Source organism: Jaculus jaculus, unplaced genomic scaffold (assembly GCF_020740685.1).
Source record: "Jaculus jaculus isolate mJacJac1 unplaced genomic scaffold, mJacJac1.mat.Y.cur u25, whole genome shotgun sequence".
NCBI lineage: Eukaryota > Metazoa > Chordata > Mammalia > Rodentia > Dipodidae > Jaculus > Jaculus jaculus.
In genome coordinates this window covers 4,300,315-4,306,308 of record NW_025423515.1, presented here as the reverse complement: position 1 = coordinate 4,306,308, position 5,994 = coordinate 4,300,315, and the positions used below count along the sequence as shown (strand labels likewise).

The window sequence follows — 5,994 nt, the reverse complement described above, 5'->3', positions numbered from 1 at the left end:
CTAACACCATTGCTTCTTAAGCTTTTCCAGGAAATAGAAAAAGAAGGAATTCTACGAAACTCCTTCTATGAGGCCAGCATCACCCAGATACCAAAACCAGGCAAAGATAGAACAAAAAAAGAAAATTGCAGACCAATCTCCCTCATGAACATAGATGCAAAAATTCTCAACAAAATATTGGCAAACAGAATACAAGAGTATATAAAAAGATCATTCACCCTGGCCAAGTAGGCTTTATCCCAGAGATGCAGGGATGGTTTAACATACGCAAATCTATAAATGTAATACATTACATAAACGGGTTGAAGGACAAAAAACACATGATCATCTCATTAGATGCAGAGAAAGCATTTGACAAAATCCAACATCCCTTCATGATAAAAGTCCTACAGAGACTGGGAATAGAAGGAACATATCTCAATATAATAAAGGCTATTTATGACAAGCCTACAGCCAACATAATACTAAATGGGGAAAAACTGGAAGCTTTTCCACTAAAATCAGGAACAAGACAAGGGTGTCCACTGTCCCCACTTCTATTTAATATAGTTTTGGAAGTCTTAGCCATAGCAATAAGGCAAGAGACACACATAAAAGGGATACAAATTGGAAAGGAAGAAATCAAGTTATCATTATTTGCAGATGACATGATTCTATACATAAAGGACCCTAAAGACTCTACTAGCAAGCTGTTAGAGATGATCAAAACCTACAGCAATGTAGCAGGATACAAAATAAATACACAGAAATCAGTAGCCATCATATATGCTAACAACAACACACAGAGGATGAAATCAGAGAATCACTCCCATTCACAATTGCATCAAAAAAAATAAAATACCTTGGAATAAACCTAATGAAGGAAGTAAAGAATCTCTACAATGAGAACTTTAAAACACTCAAGCGAGAAATTGCAGAAGACACTAGAAAGTGGAGAAACATCCCTTGTTCCTGGCTTGGAAGAATCAATATCGTGAAAATGGCAATCTTACCTAAAGCAATCTACACATTTAATGCAATCCCTATCAAAATTCCAAAGGCTTTCTTCATGGAAATAAAAAAAAACAATCCAAAAATTCATTTGGAATCACAAAAAACCTCGAATATCTAAAATAATACTGAGCAACAAAAAAGAGGCTGGTGGTATCACCATACCTGATTTTAACCTATACTACAGAGCCATAGTAACAAAAACAGCATGGTACTGGCACAAAAACAGACATGTAGATCAGTGGAACAGAATAGAGGACCCAGATGTAAGCCCAAGTAGCGATAGCCACCTGATATTCGATAAAAATGCCAAAAATACTCATTGGAGAAGAGACAGCCTCTTCAGCAAATGGTGTTTTGAAAACTGGATAAATATCTGCAGAAGGATGAAAATAGATTCTTCTCTCTCGCCATGCACAAGAATTAAGTCCAAATGGATTAAAGACCTTAACATCAGACCGGAAACTTTGAAACCGCTAGAGGAAAAAGTAGGGGAAACCCTTCAACATATTGGTCTTGGCAAAGACTTTCTGAATACAACCCCAATTGCTCAGGCAATAAAACCACAGATTAATCACTGGGACCTCATGAAATTACAAAGATTTTGCACCGGAAAGGACACAGTGAAAAAAGAAAGAGGCAAGCTACAGAATGGGAAAAAATCTTCGCCAGCTATATATCTGATAGAGGATTAATATCTAGGATATACAAAGAACTCAGAAAGTTAAATAATAAGGAATCAAACAAGCCAATCAAAAAATGGGCTATGGAGCTAAATAGAGAGTTCTCAAAGGAAGAAATACGAATGGCATATAAGCATCTAAAAAAATGTTCTACTTCACTAGTCATCAGGGAAATGCAGATTAAAACTACATTGAGATTCCATCTCACTCCTGTCAGATTGGCCACCATCATGAAAACAAATGATCATAAATGTTGGCGGGGATGTGGAAAAAAAGGAACCCTTCTGCACTGCTGGTGGGAATGCAATCTGGTCCAGCCATTGTGGAAAACAGTGTGTAGGTTCCTAAAACAGCTAAAGATTGATCTACCATATGACCCAGCTATAGCACTCCTAGGCATATATCCAAAGGACTCATCTCATTTCCTTAGAAGTACATGCTCAACCATGTTTATTGCTGCTCAATTTATAATAGCTGGGAAATGGAACCAGCCTAGATGTCCCTCAACAGATGAGTGGATACTGAAAATGTGGTACATTTGTACAATGGAGTTCTACTCAGCGGTAAAGAAAAATGAAGTTATGAAATTTGCAGAAAAATAGATGGACCTGGAAAGTATTATACTAAGTCAGGTAACCCAGGCCCAGAAAGCCAAGCACCACATGTTCTCTCTCATATGTGGATCCTAGCTACAGATGACTGGGCTTTTGCGTGAGAATGAAAATACTTAGTAGCAGAGGCCCGTAAGTTGAAAAGGAGACATAAAGGGTGGAGAAAGGAAGGGAGGAGGATACTTAATAGGTTGATATTGTATATACGTAATTACAATGATTGTAATGGAGAGGTAATATGATGGAGAATCGAATTTCAAATGGGAAAGTGTGGGGGTGGGTAGGGAGGGAATTACCATGGGATATATTTTATAATCATGGAAAATGTTAATAAAAATTTAAAAAAAAAAAGAAAAGAAAATGTGACTATGTCCTTTATTTCTTTTTCTGTATCTTTGTCATTTGAATATAGAAATGCTACTGATTTTTGTGCATTGATTTGTATCCTGCTACTGTGCTATAGGAGTTAATCACCTTCAGGAGTTTTGGGATGGAGTCTCTCAGGTCTCTTACATACACAATCATGTCATCAGCGAATAGAGCTAACGTAACTTCTTCCTTTCCAAATTGTATCCCTTTTATTTCCTTCTCCTGTCTTATTGCTTGAGCTAGGACTTCCAGAACTGTATTGCAAAGCAGAGGTGAGAGAGGACATCCCTGTCTTGTTCCTGATCTCAATGAGAATTCCTCCAGTCTATCTCCATTAAGTATTATTTGGGCCTTTGTAGCTTTGTATATTGCCTTTATTATGTTAAGATGTGAACCGGCCATGCTGATTTTCTCCAATGTTTTGATCATGGAGTGATGTTGTATCTTGTCAAAGGCCTTTTCTGGATCTATTGAAACGATCATGTGGTTTTTATGTTTAAGCTTGTTTATGTGGTGTATTACATTGACCGATTTTTGTATGTTGGACCACCCTTGTGTTCCTGGGATAAATCCCACTTGGTCAAGGTAGATAATTCTTTTGATGCGTTGTTGGATTCGATTTGTGAGTATTTTGTTCAGGATCTTTGCATCTATGTTCATTAGGGAAATAGGCCAGTAGTTTTCTTTTCTTGTGGCATCTCTGCCTGGTTTTGGGATTAGGGTGATACTAGCTTCATAGAAGGAGTTGGGTAGCTTTCCCTGTTCTTCAATTGTGTGACACAGTTTTAGAAAGATTGGTTTGAGTTCTTCCCTGAAGGTTTGATAAAATTCGGCTGGGAATCCATCTGGCCCTTTACTCTTTTTTGGGGGGAAGTTTTTTATTACTTTTTCAATATCCATGAGTGTGATGGGTTCATTGAGGTGATTAATCTGCTCTGAGTTTAGCTTTGGTGGATGATATGCGTCCAGGAATTTATCCATCACCTCCACATTTTCCAGTTTTGTGGAGTAGAGGTTTTGGAAATAAGTCCTGATGATTCTGCCAATTTCAGTTATGTCTGTTGTGATCTCTCCTTTTTCATTTTGAATTTTGTTAATTTGGAGTCTCTCCTTTTTTTGCTTGTTCAAGTTGGCCAGAGGTTTGTCAATCTTGTTCATTTTTTCAAAGAACCAGCTCTTTGCTTTGTCAATTGCCTTAATTGTTTCCTTGGTTTCCGATTCATTAATTTCTGCTCTGATTTTAATTATTTCTTCCCTTCTAGAGCTCTTTGGGTTAGATTTTTCTTGTTTTTCTAGTGCCTTTAGGTGGATGGCTAGGCTATTAATTTGGGATCTTTCTGTCTTTTTTATGAAGGCATTGAGTGCTATGAATTTCCCCCCGAGGACTGCCTTCATTGTGTCCTATAAGTTTTGGTATGAAGTGTTCTCAATATCATTCAATTCCAGGAATTTTGCAATTTCCTTTTTTATTTCATCCACTATCCATTTATTGTTTTATGAGTGTGCTATTGAGTTTCCAGTTGCTGTTGGTATTCTTGGTGGTTATTTTGTTGTTGATTTCTAGGAATATAGCATTATGATCTGATATCATGCAGGGAATTATGTCGATTTTCCTAAATATGTGGAGGCAGTCTTTGTGACCCAGTATATGGTCTATTTTAGAGAATGTTCCATGGGCTGATGAGAAGAATGTGTAGTCTGTGGATTTGGGATGGAAAGTTCTGTAGATGTCCGTTAGGTCTAAGTGTTCTATGGTTTTGTTGAGCTCTCTTACTTTCCTATTGAATTTGTTTGGATGATCTGTCTATTACTGATAATGGTGCGTTGAAGTCCCCAGCTATGATGGTGTTGGTGGTTGTTTCTGTTTTATTGTCAAGTAGGTTTTGTTTTATGAACTGTGGTGCCCCTGTGTTTGGTGCATACAGATTTATGATTGTAATATCCTCTTGATGGATTGTTCCCTTTATAAGTAGGAAGTAGCCTTCTTTGTCTTTTTTGATTGTTTTGGGTTTGAAGTCAATTTTATCCAATAATAATATAGCACACTTGCTTGTTTCTTATTCCCATCTGCTTGGAATATTTTTTCCACCCTTTCACCCTGAGGAGGTTTCTGTTTTTATTGGTAAGGTGGGTTTCTTGAAGGCAGCAGATTGAGGGATCTAAATTTTTGATCCAACCTGTTAGCTCATGTCTCTTGATGGGTGAATTAAGGCCATTAATATTTAGGGTGATGACTGTGAGATTTGATTTGATCTCTGCCATGTTTATGGTGCTCTATATGGTCAGAGAAACTTCTCTAGGAAAGAACTATAGAAATGAATCCTGAAAGTATAGTCTTTCCCCACACATTATTAATGTCTTCTTCTAACTCCATCTCTCTCCACCCCTTCTTTATCTTCTATTTTTTGTCTGGCCTCCAGCCCAGCATGGCAAATAGTTATAAAATCCCAAAATTCCAAAGAGACTGTTGCAAGTGGATAAGCTTCATCAACTGCCACAAAGCTTCCAGTGAATGAGAATTCAGACAGAAGTGGATTTTAGAGGCTCACTGCTGTGATCCTATGACTTGGGAGGCTCAGTCAGGAAGATTGCCCATGAGTTCGAAGCCAGCTATCATTTCTAAGAGCTAAATGCCATCTTGAGCTACAGAGTGAGACCCTGTTGGAAGGTATATGAAGAAGATCAAGAGTGCTAAGTGGATGAAGAAGATGAGATGGAGGAGGGAGTTGTGGAGAACTCTTCCTTAGACATAACAATGAATTGGCAGGAGAATCACAAATAGCATGTCTGGGAGGGTCATTTGTCACCTGCCGCACCTTGTACTTGTTTGTTGTTTATTATGATGCTCAGAATTCAATTCTCAAACAATCTGGACTGTGCAATGAAGACCCATGCTTCATGACAGGAAATGGCATCTATGAGTGTAACAATGCAAACTGAAGGCTTATGCAAATACAATTCCCATAATGAAGGCTATTAGGCAGCAGAAGATAGATGTGTGTCAAAAAATCCCAAGGAAGTCAAAATATGGAGAAGTTGAGGAGAAGGAAGTAAGAGAAGAGCCATGGACAACATCATCACTGCAAGATTCTCACACTGACCTTCACTGTGCTCTTCAAACTCATAAGGAGAAGTGCTCTTTAACTCATCCTAATGTCCTTTAGAGCTGCTGCCCCTTCTCCAGTCAGGTCAACTGTAATGGTGTCAGAACTTCCATGCTACCTCAGCCTGTACTCTTTCCATCCTGCCCAAGAAGGACAACTATAATTTTGACATAGACTAACAGTGATTATATACTGGAATGTGACATGCCCCATGTGAGATATAAATAACTTCTCATG

The 5,994-nt window shown here is 38.0% G+C and overlaps 1 pseudogene; it reads right to left on the bottom strand.

The window, feature by feature from the left end:
• Nucleotides 1-4,886: 4,886 nt before the first annotated feature.
• On the bottom strand, nt 4,887-4,991 carry LOC123457567 (annotated as a pseudogene).
• Nucleotides 4,992-5,994: the final 1,003 nt, after the last annotated feature.